The sequence below is a fragment of the Panthera onca genome, chromosome A2 (genome assembly GCF_046562875.1).
Source record: "Panthera onca isolate mPanOnc1 chromosome A2, mPanOnc1 haplotype 2, whole genome shotgun sequence".
Classification (NCBI taxonomy): domain Eukaryota; kingdom Metazoa; phylum Chordata; class Mammalia; order Carnivora; family Felidae; genus Panthera; species Panthera onca.
This window is the reverse complement of record NC_138340.1, coordinates 113,514,015-113,537,035: the sequence shown is the minus strand read 5'-3', so window position 1 is coordinate 113,537,035 and position 23,021 is coordinate 113,514,015. Positions and strand designations below refer to the sequence as shown.

At 39.1% G+C, this 23,021-nt stretch overlaps 1 non-coding gene across 1 annotated transcript; it reads left to right on the top strand.

Moving 5' to 3' along the window:
* Positions 1–21,542: 21,542 nt before the first annotated feature.
* On the top strand, positions 21,543–21,644 carry LOC132679944 (U6 spliceosomal RNA). The gene has a single exon (XR_009610428.1). It is a non-coding gene; the product is annotated as a U6 spliceosomal RNA (small nuclear RNA).
* Positions 21,645–23,021: the final 1,377 nt, after the last annotated feature.

Here is a 23,021-nt window from a genome sequence, read left to right as displayed (position 1 = left end):
CAAAACGTTGAAAAAAAAAAAAAAAAAAAAAAAAAAAAAAAAAAAAGAGATCATGACCTGAGCTGAAATAAGAGTCTGATGCTTAACCACCTGAGCCACCCAGGCACCCTGACTGTGTCCATTTGAGAGATGAGAAAGGAGGGACTGCCTTTTGTGCTCAAAACCATACAAGGGAAAACAGGAAATCAAATTTAGGTTCATTGCCTCTAAACCCAGTGCTCTGTTGACTATGCCCTAGCCAGGGGTGATTTTCTCCTCCAGTCCTTCATCCATTGTAATCATTGCCTTTCTTTTGAATACCTGTCCATTCCCAAGCATCATGACCTCATGGCCCTCCTCAAAGCATTTGCCTTAAATGCTTTCTGTATGTTTCTATTGCCTTCAGTTTATGATTAAAAAAACAAACAAACAAACAAAACTTCTACCTGTGCTTCTATCTACATTTCTATAGAGCTAAGGGTCCTTCCTTTCTTTCAAATTCCTATTTCAAACTGGTCTGTATCCTAGTCACTCCTGAGTTTACTCTATGCTGGATGATAGCTGTATTTACTGGTATCCAAAGACCAGTTGTTTTCTTTCTATCTGGGGGAAGACCTAGTTAAGATGGTGAGATAGGGTAAGTCTTCATTACTTCTCTCTTGGTGCTGTGTTTTTATCCCCAGATCAGTGGCCTATGCATGAATACTTTTGTCTTCCTTCCTTTAGTAAAACAGTCTCTCAGAGCATTTATTCATGTAAAGGTGTAATGGCGGCTAGGAACACAAAGCATCAACCACCAAGAGGCATGTATGCATTTTGTTTTCTTCACTATTATATTGCCATAGCTCAACATCCTGCCTCTCAGGTGGTAAGTGCTCAGTAAGTATTTACTGAATGAATGTTAAATGAATTTATAATTTGGTAGAATGAAACCTTTTTTTTCCCCCCTAAAGGACTGACAGAAACCAAAACGTGAGCTTCCATCATTGGCCTGGCACCGTGTTCAGGGCTCCCATGCTTTTTATTTAATTCATGCCTACCTCATTTATCTCCTTGCCTCTGGTCTGCCAATCTACCTCTGCACATCTGTCTGAACGATGGCTCTATAATTCATATCTGATTATGCCACTTCTTTGCCTTAAATGCTTTCTCTATGTTTCTACTGCCTTCAGTTTATAATCAAAAAAACTTCATCAGGTGATATTCAAGGCAGTGGCAGGAGAAGAAAAAAGTGACCAAATACAAGGTTATTTAGAGGATGCAATTGATAGGAATTGGGATCCAACTGGATGAGAGATGACTGGATGTTAAAGATCAAGCTGGTGAGGAAGGTACTAGAACAAGCCACATTGAGAAAAGCCCACTTATATCTGTGGCTTTGTTTTCCCACCCCCATCTGCCTTCTCTCAAAATCCACAAAGTCCAGAGAGACTCCTTTAGATTCATCTTTCTGCATAATAAGGAAGCCAGAGATGATAAAACACAATTGTAAGACCTTAGTTTTAAGTGTATATATTTTGAAGGTTGCTACCTTTCCCACGTTAGTTTAAAATATCTGCGTTTCCCATTGTGAGAGCACAACCGTTAAAACTACATGCACTAAATACTTATTTTCTTTGTAGGAAGAGGATTGGATGGGGAGACGAAGTTATTTAGATGACATCTCACTTATTGGTGAATGTTGGTTGTGAACAAAACCTTGGAACAAAACGGGTGGTGGAAGGCTATCAAGAATAGAGGAAAAGTCTTGGAAGAATGTCTGGGGCCAAGTAAAAGGCATCGAGAAGCAGAAACTGTGGAGAGTAATGGCATAAGATCAGGCACCCAAACCAGCTATGTCCTCTCTACCATTTATTTATTAGCTGGGTGATTTTGAATAAGTTGCTTAACCTCTTTGTTACAGTGATAAGATGAGAATTATAACAACACCTACTCATAGATATGTAAGTTAAATAAGATTTTTCTCAACACAATGGTTAGCCTCCCCAAATGCCCAATAAGTATTAACTATTATTATGACAATTACATGGCTTAACAGTAGAAAAGCCACAGTTATCTCTATGAGGCCATATGAACATATGAGCAGGGTTACTTACACTTCCAAAATGTTCTGCCATCTAGAAACACCTATCTTCCAAGGTTCCCACATGGGATTGGTGTTCAATCTGATTTTTGCCTTAAAATGATATAGCAAAGAGAAAATAGAAATAGCTAATATCCTTTCCAAAGAGCAGAAAAAGCCTTTTCACCCCTGTTAGAATAATCAATCAAAAGAAGAACAGATTTCAGGGACAGTGAGAAACCAGAATTAATTTATGAACTGTGCTTTTGAAAGCTCTGTCACAGAATGGGGCGTGTGTTTCTGCTTGTGTCCTCCTGTCCCACATAGGAAGCCACCAGGACATGGAGACGAGTTTGGGGGAAGCTGAGAAAGCTTATCTGAGGCACTGATTCTGCTCGGTGCTTTCTGAAGCTCTGAGGCAAGGGCTTCAGTCTGCAGAATGGTGGGTTCCAGATGAGCTTGCATCAGAATCCCTGGAGTGCTTGTAAATTACACATTTCTGGGCCTCAACCCAGATTCATCGGTCTGGGGTGTGACCATTTTGCATTTTTAACAAGTTTCCAAAAGTGATGCCAATGATGTTGGCCTGGGACCACCTTTTAGGAACTAATCTACAGAACTGAGAGGTCATTCCCCAGCTAAAAAGAGTTCCAAAGTATAGGCTCTTCTTGATGAGCTGTTAGGATTATTTTTAAAATGTCCTTTTCTTCTTAGAACACCCTCTGTTTATAGGCCCCAACATTTCAACCCACATCATCAATATGTTCCTTTGCCCATTGTCCTTCTTGGCAGTTTAGTTCCCTCAATTTCTCTTGCATCCCCACTCTCCTTACAGAAATCCTGCCAACAGATTTTTTTGGTTAGTGCTTTAGATGCTTTGAATTGCACTTTTCCTGCTCTATCTTATTAGAAGGTTTGGTTGCTTTGTAACTGAAATCTTCCTTCATCTCTAAGATTTCCCCCAAAGTCCTTGCCGGTTGTCTTATATGCAGAACAGAAATATACCTAACAGAGCTAACTTTGATAGTACACTTCATCAGAATATATTTACCACGTAGCACACATATATTTTAAATCAAAAGCAAGACAAACTACCAACACTTGCAACTGGTAATTTAGGTTATGTGTCATGAACTGACTTCTTTAGCAACAGTAATAAAGATTTTGCTAGTGACTTTGGTCCTATCAAAGGACTGAAAACCTACAGAAACTTTTGTGGCCTTTTTGTAGCTTTTAATTAATTTTACCTTTTGGTTTTAATATAAACCTTAATTTAGACTCTGTTATGGCCAATTTAATATTTAAATATCAGTTTGCAACACTATCTCAACTGGATCCCCCACTGTGTCCAATTTAGTATTTTAATTTTTAGAATGGCCAAATACAGTTTTTAAAATGTTGCTCAAGTAGAAATATGTGGCCAAGAATAAGGATCCTAGTGAAGTTTTAGCTTTAACTTAATTTTGCTCTTTGTTTTGAGTCGAGACAACGAAATGGGTACTTTCATTTTACTTATTACAACTGACTGCTTTCTTTATAGCTGTGAAAACATAAACAACTTACCACATTCATCAAAGAAGTCATGGTGCCTGTTTGTGTGTGCAGGTTTGTGGTTTGTGCGTGCGTGTTTGTGTGTGTCTTTTTAAAATGCCGCGCCTGTTCTATGTGGTACTTAACCACAATGACAGTGACTGGCCATAATAAAAGCTTCCATTAATTCTTGCTTTGCACCAGAAAAGTGAGCATTTAAGTCAGCTCTACAGATTCAGGGAATAGGTCTCTTTCCTAAGACACCAAAGAAGGGAATAAATAAAAACTCAACTCAGACGCCCAACCGACTGAGCCACCAGGCGCCTCAACTCAGAATTAATATAAAGGATGACCCAGTAAACTAGTTAAAAGAAAAACATAAATGTCCTATCTCTTGTGAGTTGAATTTCCAAAAACACTCCGTCTTACCCGGCCACTATTCTTTAAGCAATCACACTTGGGAAACAAGAAGATGTGAAGTGCATGTCACTTTATTAAATGGGGGAAAGGGCGGTGGGGGGGACTCTAAGCAAAGATAAGGCAGGGTAGAGAGGATTTGGCTAGAAAAAAAGGAAGGGGAGAAAGGCTTCAAATTCCCCTTTACTCTTTTTGGCTTATACTTCAGATCTCTCATGAATGGATTCTCCACATATAAAATTTGAAAAAGTCTTCTTTTGATGGGTGTTAAACCATTTCAAATTATCTCAGGCATCAAACTGAGTGCAAATGTTCTAAATAAGATAATATCCACGTTTACAAAAGCTTTTCCAATGGCCGTCTTGAAAAAGAGATGCCCCCATGTTTTATAATATCCAGGAACATATTTTAACCTGTAGGTCTGGCCAAGATCAATTTTGATGATAAGCTCTGTGATGAGAAATATGAAGGTTCCAGCACATTTCTTTGGGTGGTAAAATAAATTAGTGCAACATCTATAGAAAGTGGTTTACAGGGGCGCCTGGGTGGCTCAGTCGGTTGGGCGTCTGACTTCGGCTCAGGTCACGATCTCGCGGTTTGTGAGTTCGAGCTCTGTGTTGGGCTCTGTGCTGACAGCTCAGAGCCTGGAGTTGCTTTGGGTTCTGTGTCTCCCTCTCTCTCTGCCCCTCCCCTGCTCATGCTCTGTTTCTCTTTATGTCAAAAATAAATAAACATTTAAAAAAATTTTTTTTAAAAAGAAAGTGGTTTACAGTATCTATTAAGACATAAAGATGAAAGATAACCTGTGACTTAGCCATTCCTCTTTATGCATTTAAGCTACATATACAACTTCACATGGGTGCAAAGATATATGTTGCAATGATATTCATTGACATGTCGTTTCTTTACTGGTATGCTACTGATTATAAATTTTGTTTTATCCATCTGATGGAATACTATGCAACTATAAAAACAACCTCTAGGTATTGATATGGGGTGATATCAAAGAGATATTAAGTAAAAAAACCCCTCACATTTATATTGCTTTACATGTAATACCTCTGAAATGACATCGAAGAAGCTGATATACGTGGTCAGATCAGGGAAGGTGTTACTTAAGGCAGGGAGCCTGAGGTAGGAGGGGACTGAAACCACATTCACTTTGAGATCTTTTGAATTTAATACTCTAAGCATCTATTTCCTGTTCAGAACGAATTAAAAATGTTAAAAGCACATGGAACCTCAAGTCACTGATAAACCTGAAACTGGGTTAATCCCACTCATTTCAATGACTTCAGTAACCCAAGAACTGAAAGTCTAAATCACTTACTACTAAATGTATTTATTATATAGAGAATGCAAAAGTCTTACTCGAGGCTATGCAACGTCAGGGCCAGAAAAGCATTTCTTTTTAACAACACATTTCTCAAATACACATTTGTAGAACTAAAACAGACCCAGTCTTTGCTTTCCTGACATGTTTAGTAAGTTTGAAGCCTGTCTGTGTAAGGTAAAATAAAAGAAGCTTTGTAGCCATCGTTAAATGTCTTCACTCTAAGATTTATGGCCATAATTGTGACAGAGCAAATGATTTTTTTTCCTGGCAACAAAAATAGTCTTAAAAAGAAACTAGGCATTGTTTTTTCTTTTTCAAGCAAAGTATAGATACCCCCAAAATTACATGGTGTCACAGAGCAAGCCATACTTAGAAAAAATGATGCATGGCCTCTTCAATCTTATTAAGAAAATTACATAATTAATCCTTTCTATCTTTGAAGGATGTTTCTGTCTGATGAACTTTGTAATAGAACAACATTTAGCTGGAAATTGTGTATTAAAACAAACTCAGTTTGGAGTTAAGGTAGATTCTGAAATGAAATAGGAATGTCATATCAATAGATATAGTATATCCTATAACTATGGCTGAACTTCTCAAGATTTTTTATGTAGTTATTGGTGGAGGGAACAGTAAGAAATGCAAAGGCTGTCTACTCTACCAAATGATTGACAAGTGGGTTATTGATGAACTAAGGGCAGGGACCTGCCATTTTCTGCACCATTATCTGCACAGACTAGTATCATGGGGTTCATGCTATGCACTCACTCACTCACTCACTCACTCACAAATTCATCTTCCTTATTTGGTTAATCAGTCACCAGCCACTGGTGTCATTGCTAGGTGCTGGGAGATCTAAAAGTAAGTAAGGTATAGTTTCTGTCTCCCAAGCACTTATAGATTAGTGAGAAGGAAGCTCGGGGGAAATGAACACAGAAAGAGAGAAATGCAATGCCATGTAATAAGTGTGATAAGAGAGAAAAACCCTTAGGAGCCCGAAGGAAAGTCATCTAATTACATGGATTCGTGTGTCCAGAGGAGGTGAAGAGGAGAGGATCCAAAAAGATGATCAGGAGGGTGTGATATCAGAAGAGAGTTTCAATAATATGTGGAGGTTGCCACAACAATTGTTGCCACAACAATGTGTGTATGTGTGTGTATGTGTGTGTGTGTGTGTGTGTGTGTGTGTGTGTGTGTATAAGGGGGAAGCACAAACAAAACTGCAGGGGGAGAATGCAGCTCTCGAAGGATACAGGGGTAAGAAGTATCAAGGAAGTGGAGGATAGCTTCACACAGTTTGGAACATGGCGAAAGGAGGGAGGGAAAAAGTAGGTATGAGACAGAAGCAGGGTCCACACAGGAGATTTCCAGCAAACAAAATATTTGAATAAGGCTGGATTATGAGGAAAATGTGGCAGGAATCCCACACTTGGTCCTTCTTGAAATCTATTTACCTCAGAAGTGGAAACTATACCTCTAGATGCTAACTAACTAGTGCTAATTTAGGTTAGGAGGGGACAGCTAACATAATAAGCTGAGACTATGATAACAATTAGGTTGTTTTGCTGAGTAACTGGAGCTTAAAGAAGAATATTTTCTCAGTGGAAACTATGGCTTGTGTGGAATTGGCTACCACCATACAGTCTGCATCTGACAAACATGATTCACAGACATGTTACTGGTCTTCAGGAAGCGGGTGTCCCAAGTCTGAGGGTGCTATCACTAGATAATGCTTTTCATTTGGAAATACTCCAAAATATCTGGGTTTTTAAAATTCAAAACATATTGAGTAAACTATACGAAGAAAAAGTCACTATTAATACTAAAAGTAACTGTGAAAGGGTAGGATAAAGTAACATGAAGTGATTGTTTTGAACATACATTTGTGCTTTCAGTGTATATTCTGCTTTATTGTGGTAAAATATATTTTGGTAAAATTTACTACAGCCTCTGTCCAAAGCAAGGTAGCTAGGGCTTCCTTACAGCACAGTGGCTGTGTTCCAAGAGAGCACAAATTCAAGACATCCAAGGCCCAGGGTAGACTTTCTGTTGCTTTTTATTGCTCAAAGCAAGTTACAAAGTAAGCCCACGACCAGGGCTGGTGAAGTCAACTCCACCTGTCGGTGGGGCAATAGTGACAAAGAATTGGAGGCCATCTTTAATCTACCACAGTATAGTGATGAATCCCTGAATTCTACTCCTGAAACCAACACGGTGCCGTATATTAACTAAAATTTAAATTAAGAAAAAAAACTACAACAGTATTTATTTATGTACCTAAAACTAAAACAAAACAAACAAAAAACGCTATTTCTATATTAGGTTGTAAGACCACATGCTGTTCTTGAGTTCTTTGATAAAATTCTCCTTCTGGGGGCCTGAGGGAACAGGGATATGGGGGAGGTGGTAACTTGCTGGCATGTATTGTCAAAACTGGCATGTTTATTTTTATTTTGTATTTTAAGCTTCCTGATGATACTGTTCTCTTTGTTTTCTTCTGCTATGTATACAATTATTCCCCTACTGGTATCTTTTGCAGTTACTGACAATGGAGACATTTTGAATCAACTCTGTAATGATATATTAAATTTATCCTGAAACCTGTATTTCCTTAATTCTCAAGATCATAAAAAAGAAATTTTGATTCTCCTTCCTCACATAACATATGACCAAGAATTTAGTGGTCCCTTAATTTTCTACGGCCTGTCTGAATTCCAATTCCAAATTTTTATTTCATTTGAGGTTGTAAACCTAAATCACCTTTATACATCATTTTAAATCACTTGAATCTCCTCTTTCAACATCAGTTCTAGGTTTCTCATTGAATTCTGTGATTATAATAGTCACATTTTCTAAATATTACATTGGTTTCAGTGAATCATGCCAATCTTTTGAAACTTGATGCTATGTTCTTGGATTGTTTTTTATTTTCGTTTGGTCAGCTAGATCCACCTTCAAGTATTCTTCTTGGGAAGGACACATAGTGATATTTCCTTTAACTCTTGCCTCATTGAGAGTTTTCGTACAGACATACCGCCAAACCTTACATAAAATTCTTGCTTTTCAACCTGTTAATACCCTAAAATTCTATAGATATTGGTTGTTTTCCTTTCAATAATGTTGAAAAAGAGCAATTTGAGTATCCTTAGTGTTGTTTCTTTCCAAAAACTAATTATACAACTTTCTTTTTTTTCTTTTTTTTTTTTTAATTTTTTTTAACGTTTTATTTATTTTTGAGACAGGGAGAGACAGAGCATGAACAGGGGGGGATCAGAGAGAGGGAGACACAGAATCTGAAACAGGCTGCAGGCTCTGAGCTGTCAGCACGGAGCCTGATGCGGGGCTCGAACTCACGGACCGCGAGATCATGACCTGAGCCGAAGTTGGCCGCTTAACCGACTGAGCCACCCAGGCGCCCCACAACTTTCTTGAATTTAAGTTTTAAAAATTATTAGTGTTCATTTAGATATAGGTTTTTTTTGTTTTTGTTTTTGTTTTTGTTTTTTTTTTTACCAATTTTGCCTAGATTCCAATAAGTTACTTTGAGTTGTGATTTTATTTCAGCTCAGGAAAATTTCTTCCATTACATCTTTGACTACTGCTTTACACATATTACTCTGGTTTATGCATTTGTGAAATTATTATTTATGTCTGACCTCAAATCTCTGTCTTTCACATTTTTTCCTCTTTGCATTTTTAACTCTGCTTTTGGAAGAGTAAGTGTGTCCTCTACAGTATGAATGTGGATTTGCAAATTTTTTGTGCTGTCTATAATTAACACCAAAGCAAATTTATACCTTTCATACTGATTTGAAGGGATACATGCACCCTGATGTTTATAGCAACATTAACAACAATAGCTAAATTCTGGAAAGAGCCCAAATGTCCATTGACTGATGAATGGATAAAGAAGAGGTGGTATATAAATAAATAAACACACACACACACACACACACACACACACACCATACATATATACATATAATGGAATATTACTCAGCCACCAAAAAGAATAAAATCTTGCCATTTGCAACAACACAGATGGAGCTAGAGAGTATTATGCTAAGTGAAATAAATTAGAGAAAGACAAATACCATATGATTTCACTTATATATGAAATTTAAGAAACAAAACAAATGAACAAAGGGGAAAAAAGGGAGAGAGAAAGAGTGGCAACCCAAGAAACAGGTTCTTAACTACAGAAAACAAACTGAAGGTTACCAAAAGGGAGGTGGGTGGGGGGATGGGTGAAATAGGTTATGGGGATTAAGGAGTGCACTTGCTGTGATGAGCACCAGGTGATGTATGAAGGTGTTGAACCACTAAATTCTATACCTGAAACTAATATTACACTGTATGTTAACTAACTAGAATTTAAATTAAAACTAAAAAAAAATTATACTTTTCCATCACATTTTTTTTCTTGCACAGTTTTCTTATTGTAGCTATATTTGTAGCTTTGACTTTGCAACAGCTTGATTTTTCCTAGCGTTGCCTATTTTTTCCTATCGCTGCCTGCAATTTTTACTTTTTGAATTCTTTTGAGAGACCAAGCAGAAATCTCCTCTCATTTTTATCAGCTTATTGTAGGGTATGTCAATCTCTTCTTCTGAGTCTTTGGGGCAACATCCTCTTTCTGTTAAGTGGCAATATTTATTCACCTTCTTTTCCACAGAAATGATTTGCCTGATTGCTAAAATGCAGCAAGAGAAAATCAAGTAGAGACAGGAAAAAAGAAAAACAAGCAGAAAGACTTTAAACAGATCTAAGTATAAAGCCATATAAAATGCCTACCCTGAAGGCCCACACTCTTCCTGGTATTAGTAGACACCTATTTGGATGATCCTTGTAAGCAACAAATGGCAATACAACAGTCACTTTATCCATAAAACAAAAATGAACAAATGTTAGAAGAAGCTCGGTTCTTCTAGACACTAAGGATGAGGAAGAAATTGTCCTGAAGGTCACACCTCCATGGGACTGTGCACCATGATGACCAATGTCCTCAACAATATCTGGAAGGGAGGGACACGACCAGGGTCCTCCTGACATGGGCTAACCACTTGAAAGGCATTCAAGTGTGGAGACTGTGCTCTTTGGCAATTATGTGGAGTGTGATTACACTGAGAATTACAATCACATTGAGAACTACACTTTTTTGACTGTCTAACCAGAAGTATGGTTGATACTCCCTTACGAAATTACTGGAGTCTAGCAAAAAGCACATGACCAGGAAAAAAAAGTCACGAAAAACTATTATGTCTTCATGAGCAGAATGAGGCCTCTTCTTAAAAACTAATTTACATCTACTGTAATGCACGGACAAATGGGACTGGAAACCTCAAAGTTCTACTTCTAGACCTTAGCGACAACAATTTTAGCACGAAAATCTATTAAGGCAGGTGTATTCAAATACTCTACTATAGCCATAATGCCAGTTTAGTAGAGTATTCGGAATGCACTACTTTGAGTGATACTACTTCCTGTTGTGTTCTTTTTAATTTTTTTTTTAATGTGTATTTATTTGAGAGAGAGAGAGAGGCAGAAGGAGAGGGAGAGAGAGAATCCCAAGCAGCCTCTGTGCTGTCAGCTCAGAGTCTGACGCATGGCTCAAACTCAGGAACCATGAGATCATGACCTGAACCTAAATCAAGTCGGCCACTTAACTGACTGAGTCACCAAGGTGCCCCTCCTGATGTGTTCTTTAAAAAAACCTGTGGTCTAAATAAATACATAGCAACTACACGATTTGATGACTAAATATAAATAAAAACTTGGAAAGTATTATAAAAATACTTTAGTATTTTTAGTTGTCTACTTTAATTGGCCTTAAACTAATTGAGAGCCATTTGGAGAAATGATCAGATGAGAGAGCCAGGTGTCCATTAGGGATACACCTTGATTACGACAATGACTTCATATCTTTTATATGTTTGAAAACTCTCATTTTTTTTTTCTGGAGGACATTCTTCTCAAACATATTAGACAGCAGCTGAAATAGCCTCTCCTAAGTCTGTGAAGACCTTTGAGGGTTTCTTTTTCCTCTTTAACTTAGGGTTTTCCTATATACAACACCAGAAATATCCCAAAAACCCATTGGTTAGATCATTAGCCTCTAAGTATCTATACACTTTCTGGTTTTGTGTTCTTGGGTATATTTTCTTCAGCTAGATTCCAAGATCATTTGTAAAAAAAGTTTTTTTCCAAACTGCCTGGAAATGTCTACTTGTCAATAGGCAGCACTGTCTCTCCTAGAGATCTGAGGCCAGAATAATCCTGCCTGGAAGAAGTCAGTGGGAAAATCATCCTGTGTACTTTACCCACAGCCAAAAGATAGTTAGATAGAGACAGATAGAGAAATTGGTGGGGGGTGGGGGGGAAAGGGAGGAAGGGAGGAGAGGGCGAATAGTGGAGAAAGGATAAAGTATGTTTCATTGTATGTGAAGGTAAAAATAAATCTTAAAGGATACTGTATCGCTCAAGGGAGAGTGGCAGTGGGGGTTAGGTTGATGGAATGAGTATAAGGCTCCCTACTGGAAGCTTCCCTGGGTCTCTAGAGAGCTAACAGCAAAGGGGTGGTTTTCCTAAGAGGGAAGACTAAGCTATTTCCCTCCACAGGGCTCTCAGTTTGCACCTTCAGGAAATCCTTGACTATATCCTGTCACAACGATTCCACTACAGCTAACCTCATAATAAATAAGAAAACTATTTGTTTCCCCCATCAGAATGGTGTGTGTGTGTGTGTGTGTGTGTGTGTGTGTGTGTGTGTCTTAAAGAATAAAATAAAACCAGTAAATTTTTTATGCCTTTTGAAGTGTCAATGCAAAATATGGTAAAAGGCATCCAAATGCAATCCAATTATCCCTTTCCCTCTCCAATGGAGAGATTGTTCTGGTGTGACCTGACCCTTGCAACACATCTGAATGAAATGGTGCACTTTAAGGAGTCTCTTCTGGGCCGGGAACATATAAGCCTGTGAGCGCTCAGAGGGGCTGATGAGGAATACAGCCCCAAGACTGCTCCTACATCCAGAGATGCTGCTGCTTACGGGTGTATTTCAACACTGTGAATGTCGTTCCTATTATGTGACAAGATGACAAATACTGTCCAATGAACCACAACACATAAAAGGGAAAAATAACATTTTCTCACCTTGGGAGGGCTTGAGGGGTCCATCTAGCTGCAGATACCAGCTTATATTATTTTTCCAAGAAGGTTTCAACCTGGAGTTGGGTTCAAAGAGCAGAATTTTAACTAAGAAGGAGGTTGAAATAAAGTAAGCTTTTCTCAAGAAGCCAGCCTGGGTAACACAGGATGGGCTTTGATGAAATATTCGAAATCTGACTTTCTGAAGGGGACTTCTGGTCTCCCTTCCTTACGTCTGTATTTCCATAGGTGAATAGGTGAAAAGGTTTTCTACAGTCCAAGCAGAAGCTCTCAAAATCAGAGAAAGTCAAAGACGGCTCTAATAAACAGGCCTCTGTACATCTGCTTCTCAGTCCCAACCCTGCCTGGGTATCACTTACAAGCAGATAATATTTTTTATTGTTTCTCCAGGCTGCTACTAGATAAAAACTTATCATCTATATGATCAATAGTCATTTTGTAAGTCAGCTCCATTTACGGATGCAGGCTCGCACAGCAAACCGGCTGTCAGTCAATTGAGCCGTCCCCTTAAACATGCAGGCTTGACCGAGTGATTTAGTTTTTCACAGCCTGATCAAACAAATATCATCCAGAATGTCTATTTTCTCCCACTCTGGGTTGTTTGTTTAAGTTCAACAAGTGTCAGGGGAATTTAATGGACCATGTGGTAGCAAAATCAGCTAAGTGAGTGATTCTTTCTTTGATGTCCCTGTTCTTACAAGGAGCTACTAGGGAACTTGTAGACTTCAGAATAAATTTGAGGGGACAGGGTTTGGTCAAATTGTCTTGTGGTAAAAACTTAGTACTACTTAGCAGCTGTGATTTAAAAATGTACTACTTCAGCTCCTAAGCAAGCTCCAGCCCTGAGGGTAATTTACAACAGAACAATATTCATATTTGTGGAATGATTAGATCTTGGCGGCTTAGAGGGACAAGGGGTTGACACCGAGCTCTGGAGGTCTCACTGTGTGATTCCTTGTGTACAAAGAAGTTCAGGTAAGAGTGAGAAAAAAAGGTTCATATTTCAGAGCATTGGGTTTGCCTATACAATTACAGAAAAAATGCACCCGTTTTCAGACCTTCCTCTCTACATAGGTTTTACATTGTTGGCTCTGTATTACCTCTCGGTGATAGGTTATTAAACTGTACAAAATAGTTTGCAATTCCAAGGCTAAAAATAAAAGGCACAGAGAAGTACTGATTTAGCACACAGGCTCTAGACCACACCATCAAGTTCATATCCTGCATCTGACCTTGGATGAGATACCCAACCTCTCTGAACCTCAGTGTTTGCAGCTGTAAAAAAGGGGATAATAGCAATACCACAGAGGAGTCGTTTGAGGGTTACATGAACTGACGCATGCACAGCTTTCACATCAAGATCATTTTAACAAATGATAATTGTTTTGAGATGTGACAAAAGTAACCTTTAGGAATGTAGTGTTTGCTGAGGAGGTGCTTTATCCATGTGAAGTAAGTAAAAACAACCTCATTACCCGATTCCACATTTCCCCCTTGCTTGCCTTTCCTTCCGTTGATGTTCCATCATTCATCACTGCATAAATCTCAACCCAACCCAGTCAGAACAAGTCTACTAGAGGAGAACAGAGCAATAGTGAGGTCCCGTGAAGATTGGTAGAGTGAACAAATGAATCAAAAGAAACTCGTTATCTGGCTCAGTGTAGACTGCCCAGTGGGGGAAATGGTATAAGCCATCTGTTGAAATACATTTTTTTTTTTTTAAATTTTTTTTAACGTTTATTTATTTTTGAGACAGAGAGAGACAGAGCATGAACGGGGGAGGGCCAGAGAGAGAGGGAGACACGAATCAGAAGCAGGCTCCAGGCTCTGAGCCATCAACCCAGAGCCCGACGCGGGGCTCGAACTCACGGACCGCGAGATCGTGACCTGAGCTGAAGTCGGACGCTCAACCGACTGAGCCACCCAGGCGCCCCGAAATACATTTTTATATATTGTGAGATACCAATGATTATTTTGTTGACCACAATCAGTATGGAGTATTAGGGGGTGAAGACAGGCATGTGTTCGCATAGGCCCACATGCACACACATGTACTTGTGCACACACATGCACAGAATCTCCCTCTGACATTAGCCCCCTTCCATTTGCAATAAAGTCTGCCCTCAATTCTACACAATATTGCTGGCAAAAGGCCATGGTTGCTGGATAAGTGTTTGAGGCACTGACGGCAGCCCCTGGACTCAAACATTGATTCGCTGGAGTTCTGCCCTCTTCTATAAAGTAAAGATCATGTCCTCTGCATCAGTGATAGAAAAATCTTCAAAGAAGGGGTTTGTTAAAAACGAGCATTTTCGTAAAAAATACTTGCTATTCCTCTGTCACTACTTGAGATAGGAAGATGTGGAGTCAATTTAGTGAGCTTCAATTGCAGCTGACTTTGGAAGGAATAATATACTCATGTCTCTTTGGATGCATATCGAATAGGGAGCTCTCTCGAGGGCTGCGATTTTGCAGATTGCAACCTGATCAGACTTCCAAACACAGAGTATCCCCTTAAAACAGCAAGAGGCAAATCCCTAGATTTTTGGAAGGCCAGTGATTTAAGAGCTTCTCACTATACTCCTAAAACATTCGTGGGCATTTCTCCATTTTTATAATTTTCCTGTCAAGCTCGACACCAGGAAGAGGTAAGAAAAAGGCCAAGTGTTGGGAGCCCCCTTCCATTTGTTAGATAGGATGCTGCCCATTTCGTGAATTGTTAATTAAGGCCAAGTAGATCCTTAAAACAATTAAAAATAAAAAGAAGTTTAAAAAAAAAAAGAGGGGCACCTGGGCAGCTCAGTTGGTTGAGGGTCACTTGATTTCGGCTCAAGTCATGCTCCCAGGGTCACGGGATCAAGCCCCATGTCAGGCTCTGTGTTGAGCATGGAGCCTGCTTGAGATTTTATCTCTCCCTCTGCCCTTCTCCCATTTGTGTGTTCTCGAAAGAAAGAAAAAGAAAGAAAGAAAGAAAGAAAGAAAGAAAGAAAGAAAGAAAGAAAGAAAGACAAAGAAAAAGAGGTGAACTCTAAAAAAAGAAAGAGAAGAAAAGGTGCCAAGCATTATAGGTAAGCAAGGCATTTGGAGAGATTCCAAAGGCAAAGAGGGGCCCCTGTCTCTCACATCCCACACATCACACTGAGGCCTGAAGTGCCACCATGATGCCTTCATTCTAAAGTCAATACCTCTGAAGTCGTGAGTTTGGTAAAGAGGAATGAAGTGGCTGAGGTGGAGAGTAGCTGGGGAAGGGACAGTGCAGACACAGGTTTTCCTCCACACAGTTTTGTGCACTGCTGGCTTGGAGGGTGGCTGCGTGAGCAGCCTTCAGAGAATCAGACCATAATGACCCCCTGAGTGTGCCTAATTAAAATGAGCCCAAAATTGAAAGGGAGCAATATCGGTGAGAGCAGCTAGGCGGCTCTACTCTATGGGAGATCTTTGGAGAAATATCCTTCAGGTGATTCAGGTCCTGAGTGTATGATGAATCTTCCTTCTCAGAGAAAGTACAGATAGCAGGTAGACCATGAATAGCTCAAGCAGGGTTCCCCTAGGCCTCTTTTAGGAAATGACTTGTCAGTTTGCAAGAAAAGAGAATGTAACACCATTAAGCAGCCTGGTAAAAGCCCCTCTTCTTCCTGAAATCATGGTTTTCTTTTTATATTTCTATAAAAGAATAGGCAGACACTTGCCCATCTGTGTTCCAACTGAGGCACAAGAATATTGTATTTGGCTGTCAGCATGACCTTTACTCCTGCCTTGAGCAAAACAAATGGAGAGGTGAGAAAAATTTCCTCTCCTTTGGAGTAATTATCTGGAGGTGACAGCAGGGGTTTGGCTAAAGGTCTTGAGCAAAACCTTTGGGACTTGAGGAGCCTGGGTGGCTCAGTTGGTTTAACGGCTGACTCTCTCATTTTAGTTCAGGTCATGATCTCAGGTCATGATCTCACGGTTTGTGAATTCAAGACCCGCGCCAAGCTCTGTGCTAACATGAGGAGACTGCTTGGGATTCTCTCTCCCTCTCTCTCTGTCCCTTCCTTACCTGTGTGCACTCTCTCTCTCATAAATAAACATTAAAAAAAAACTCTGGGACTCAGCAACATGATCAAGTGTCCTGTGTGAGCCTTGACTTGCCGATGTGGGGGCAGTTGAAGAATCCCAATTCCAGGCAGAGGACAGGAAAGATTTCAGGAATACTTGGCTTTGCAAGTGATAAGGAATGGAGAGAGAATGAAACCCTGCAATTGGTCTCATTTTCTTGGCCTCATTCCGTCTGTTGGAAAGTAATCAAAACTTCATGCAAAGTTTTACTGAGTGACAGGACTGAGTCTAGAAATCCCATATGCTAGGTGAGTCTGGAAAGGCACCATCTTGGGAGACTTGGTCACAATACCGGAGGATAGTTGGTAGGTGAAAAAACACATATAGCCTAGGGATGGGGGAATCTACCTTTTTATCATGAATACACCCCAAATGCAGCTGTACCGAACAATACAGCGTAACACATCATGCACAATAAAGAAGAAACGGTAGACATTCCTTGCTGGGAACTGGATACATGAGAGAACAGCTAGTAGTGTACCTCAAAAGGAAAGATAGTGCTCACCACGGTCAAGCACTGGTTTATGGATGACAACAAAACTTCATTGCTTTCAAAGTTGTCCTTCCATCTGTGTGTCAGTGAGTACACTGTTTCGTGTCTCTCAGACTCGGAAGGAGAGGTTCTTGAGAACTGAGGCCATTGAAGAACTTTTAAAGTTTGCACTTCCAATTCATTCATTCATATAATGGTTAAGTATTTTTTTAAGTTTATTTATTTACTTTGAAAGAGAGAAAGCATGAGTGGAAGAAGGACAGGAAGGGAGAGAGAGAATCCCAAGCAGGCCCCATGCTATCAGTGGGGCTTGAACCCACGAACCACGAGATTATGACCTGAGCCCGAATCGGATGCTCGACCAACTGACATACCTGGGTACCCCTGTTATTTATTTAGAGCCTAACCATGTGCCAGGCACTGCCCAAGAGCTGGGGACTCCATGGCAAACAAACAAAACAACAAAACAAAACACAGCTTCATCTCTGCCTTCAGAGAACTTACATTCTGGAGGATGTGATAGGCATTAATAAAATAATCATACAATGAAATAGAAAATTCCATCCTTGGTTAGGGCTAGGAAGGAGAGGAATATTATGTTATGGGCGGTTGACAGAGTCTGGAGGGGGAAGGGAGGAAGAAACAAAAACCTAGACGAAATCTGAAGGGTGGGTTGGATTATTTAGGTAAAGAGGTCGGGAAGAAGAGAATTCCAGGCAGAGGGAACAGTATATGGGAATGGTTTGTGGCAGGAAAGTTCATAGCACATTCGAGGGTGGGTTGTGGAGATTAAGGGAGCATGGAGAGGCCTGGAATGCAGAGAGTAAGGGAGCATAGCTGGCAAGGTAGGTCTGGATCATATAGGGCCTTGCAGGCTATTTTAATTGTATTGATTGCCCTTAAATTAGTGAGAAGCCTAGAAATACTACCGGCTTTTTAAAACTGGTAATGCCATGAAACAGGGCATTCTTAAATTTTTTAATGCTGAAGACTCAATAAAATGCTGAGCGTTTCCAGAAAATAGGGTTATTCTCAAGGCTGTCACATGTGGCCCCTTGAGTAGTATGCCACATAGTCACACTTTACTCTGTTGTGAATGAACAGGCTTCCAAGAGTTGTGAGGATGGGGTGGCCGTGGTGAGATGTTCTCTGATCAGCAGACAGGGTTGTTTTCTCTAAAGGGAGAATCAAAGGACACACTTGAAATTGAAAGTGGTGTGAAAGGAATCTAAATTGGTTAAATGTCAAATATGTCCATGATTTATGTCTCCTTTACATCTCATTGCTGAAAAAGCTAACACTCCTCTATTACTTGTGTGTGTGTGTGTGTGTGTGTGTGCACGCATGTACTTGCGTGCACATGTGTATGTAGGAAAAAAATTTCAGGGCAAGGAGACTAGAGGTCTGTTGCCTTATTTCTCTGGGCACAAAGTCAGAGAAACATGTGACCTAAGAAAAATGCAAATGTCATGCCATGAACTAAGCAAACTCCTTATTAACTTTTTAGATTATATAAGCAATTCATACTCATTGTAGAAAAAGTAGGTTTGTACACCCAAAAAGTAGAAAACTGAAACCTCCAAATTCTATTAACATTTTGGTATGTATATGACCAGATTTTTTTTCCTGTGAGTTTAACATTTCTAATACACCCATATTACTCCAGGAGGGACCTGTTCATTTTTAATAGAAAACGCAATTCTCATTCACAATAGAAATTAATCTGGAAGCAACTGAAGAAGGAAAAGTTACAACCTCCATTGTGAGTTGAGTGTGCTCCTGTGAAACACCAAATTCCACAACAAACAATTCTGACTTCCAACTTTCCACATAACTATTTCTCTTCAAGTTATTAGTAGCTTCAGGTAATGGTGGGGAAAATTAAAAGTATATTATGAGGAAAGGTAGCTCAATATCTTCAGGTATCTAATAATCAAAAAGAATTCTCCAGATACTCTAGTGAGGGTTTTTCACTTATGCTTTCTGGAAGCATGGGGAATCGTGGCTCATGCTGACTTTTCTTTTGCCAGAAATGAGTCTGAACTGGGGTTATCTTACAAATATACTTCATGTACCCATTTACTAGGGCTGCCATAACATATCAAAACAAAATGAGTGGCTTAAAACAAAAGAAATATATTCTCTTATTGTTCAGGAGCCAGAAGTCCAAAATCACAGTGTTGCCAGGATTAGTTCCTTCTGGAAGCGGTGAGGGGAAAATCTGTTCCATGTCTTTTCCCTGGCTTCTGCTGGGGGCAGGCAGTCATTGACATTCCTTGGCTTGTAGCTGCATCACTTAAGTCTCTGTCTCCATCATTACTTGGCCTTCTTTCCTGTGTACATTCTTTGTGTCTCCATATCCAAATATGCCTCTATTTTCTCTTGTGAAAACACCAGTCACTGGGGTCACAGCTTACCCCAATCCAGGAGAACTTCATCTTAAAAGGATTATATCTGTAAAAACCTTCTCTATAAATAAGGTCACATTCACAGATGCCTGGGATTAGGGATAAGGATTTGAACATATCTTTTTTGGAAGGAGGGACGCAATTCAGCCCACTACACTGATTAAATAACCCAGTATAAAGTAATATGTTTCACTCATTACTAGTAGCATATGGGAAAATTAAAGAAAATTGTGAGGCAGTTTTATTTTCACCAGTGATGCTAGGACTCTACCTGAAATTCTCTACCATATCAAAAATATTGAATACTCAGAACAAAACAAAATAAATCCTTTCCTGTTGCATACTGTGGAGAGACACTAGGCCAATATCAGACAGAATCTGGAAAATAGAAAGGGCAGAGGACAGATTCATGGGTCTTAAGAATATTACCTTCATGTATGAACTTAAGTATGAATCAATGTATTAAGGATAAAAAATGCAGATAAGAATATCCTGTAGTGAATAAACTTTCATTCTTAACATTGAGAAATACTGCCGTGCACATAAAAATAAAGCAAAACAAATGAGTTACTCTACAATTGTAATAGAATTGGGATGGATTCTATTTGAAAAATAGGGTATGAAAAGGCTCATATTTTTGGTTGGAATGTTTTATTATTTTTGTGCATATGTACATATTTATTAAATGTTTTATTATTTTTGAGAGAGAGAGAGAGAGAAAACAGAGCATGAGCAGGGGAGGGGCAGAGAGAGAGGGAGACAGAATCTGAAGCAGGCTCTGAGCTCTCAGCACAGAGCCCAACATGGGGCTTGAACTCAGAAACTGAGCTCATGACCTGAGCTGAAGTCAGACACTTAGCCAACTGAACCACTCAGGCACCCTTATTTATTTATTTATTTTTGAAATTTACTTATTTATTTTGAGAAAGAGAGCATGCAAGGGGGGAGGGGCAGAGAGAGAGGGAGAGAGAGAGAATCCCAAGCAGGATCTGCACTGTCAGCACAGAGCCTGATGTGGGTCTCGATCATGACCTGAGGCCCAAATCAAGAGTTGGACGCTTAACTGTTCCAACCAGGCACTCCTGGGTGCGATGTTTTGATATAAAGTCTGGTTTTTCTGAGACTTTGAAATGTAATGTAATTGCTGGGAACAAAAATCTAAGAAATTATAGTAAGATTTATCTTAATCCATACTGAATTGCCTATGTATAACTAATTTTTCTGTGAATTTTATACAAAATGTTTTTAGAAATTAAAAGCTTTCTGTAAAACAGTTCTGCAAATTGAACCACATTTGCCCCCAGATTTATGCTGTTTGAGATGGAGTACTGTATGGGGACGGCTGTGATAGAAGGGGAGGGAGGACCTCTGTTCTCCCAGGGGATCTCCTTAGTGGCTTTGTTTTTCTAGTCTCGATCCTGTGATCTATCACACACTCCCCACTCTTTTCTACCCAGTCAAGACCCCACATCCACTGCAGTGGACTTTGTTCTGTTGAACCATTTCTGCAAAAACATAATCAGCTCTTTGAACCTACCCTCCTAATTTTGAAAAGTGCTGCTGGGGGAGATAAGTCACAGAACCATAGGGATGGACGGCTCAACAAGTTCACGGTTTCCTCTCTCATCTGGATTTCTGGGTTGACCTGGTATGTCTCTGAATGACCCTGGGCAGGATGCTCACTCATTCTACTCCTGCCTATAACAGTGGTGGAATCCCTTTTCTACAACACAGTTCCAGCTGCACAAAGATTCCTCCCAAGGTTCACAGGACCTCTTCTCTAATTCAGGTGATATTAAATAGGATGGAATGTTGTTAGAGCCTCCATTCAGTGATTTTAATAATTATGAAATACTCCATTTGGGGGGAGTACTAGTAACAAGAGCAGAGGAAAATAGCTGGCAAATTCTGTCATCAATATAATACAGTAAATTGAAAACTTCCTTTCATCTGATGTCACAAACTGCATGTTAAAATAGACCTCAGTGGAAAACATTCAAGGGCCAAGTCGTAGTTTAAAAGTATCTGTTTACTGATGTTTAAAGGTGGCCTGTGCTCGCTTTGGCAGCATATTTACTAAAAATGGAAAGATACCGATTAGCGTGGCCCCTGCACAAGTGTGACATGCAAATTCGTAAAGCATTCTATATTTTTTAAAAAATGTTTATTTATTGGGAGAAAGCGGGGGGGGGGGTATGGGAGAGGGAGGAAGTGGGGGGGAGGGGAAGAATCCCAAGTAGGCTCCACACTGACTGTGCAGAGCTCATGAACCTGAGCTGAAATCAATAGGTGGAGGTTTAGCCAACTGAGCCACCCAGGTGCCTCATCCACATTTTTAAACTGGAATTTAAATAAAAACTTAAAAAAAATAAAAGAAAAAAAATCCCAATACGAGTAAAGGCTAAATAAATAAATAAATAAAGCCTGTGCTTTAGACTTCCAGCTCGTTTTGGGACCTTCCTATTGTTTTTGTAAACAGTGACATGTGTGAAAGAGTAAGTGTCGGGGAGCTGTTTAAACACACTGTCTGGGTTTCTTTTCCTTTCTGATGGGCAACAGAGAAAATTACTTTCTATTGCTGGCAGTTGAGGTTTCGTGGTTGCCCCCCCAAAGACCATTAATAATTTTTTTGTTAGAATGCATAATTTATAGTATCAGTTTTGAATGCATAATGTAATACTGTATACTGAAGGATAGTCTTTCTTCAAATAGGTTACCGAAAATGAAATAAATACCTAGATTAAATTTCCATACGAGGGAGAAGGAAATGAAATAATTTGCTGAGTTGCAAAAATATGTAATAGACATTGTGGAGATAATCTCAATTCTAAAAAATTACCTCATTGTTCTAGTCATGTCAGATGGTTTCATTCTAAAAGCAATTCCTAAGAAAAATGTTGCTATAATTGTTGAACAAAACAAGTATTTTTTAAATAAAATGATTTCAAAAATGATCTCTATCTAAATATTAATAAAATGAGACCAAATTGGTTTATAACTTACAGTGTAATATAAAAAAAAAGTGACCGTATTTATTTTAGTGTCTGCTTTTGTGAATGAAGGGGCTCCAGAACCTTTAAAATACAATGTAAGAGCTGGAAAAATTTTGCTTATCTTTAGATTTAACCCTAAATTTTATTATAAGAAAAAAATTACTATAGGATTTCTTATATTTCTAGAAATTTTTTGGTATTTCTAGAGATTTATTTGTAGATGTTCTGTGGTTGTAAGAAATAGAATTCATATTAAGAGTCATCTACTAAAATGACTACATATTTTTTTCCCAATGACCATCTGCTCCTTTCTCGTGTCTACTATAAATCAGTAACATTATTTAGTATTTCTTCTTTTGCTATTATTACCATATTTTTCATGGATCCAAACCCCTTGTTTTATTAAGCTTTCGTCTTCCCAAGAAACTATCAAACTTCAACCCAAGAACTGGTACTAGATCCCATGGGGATCCCAAATATAATTTTAATTTTCTCTGGACATTTGGCACCATTTGTTTATTCCTCTGAAATGGTTTTA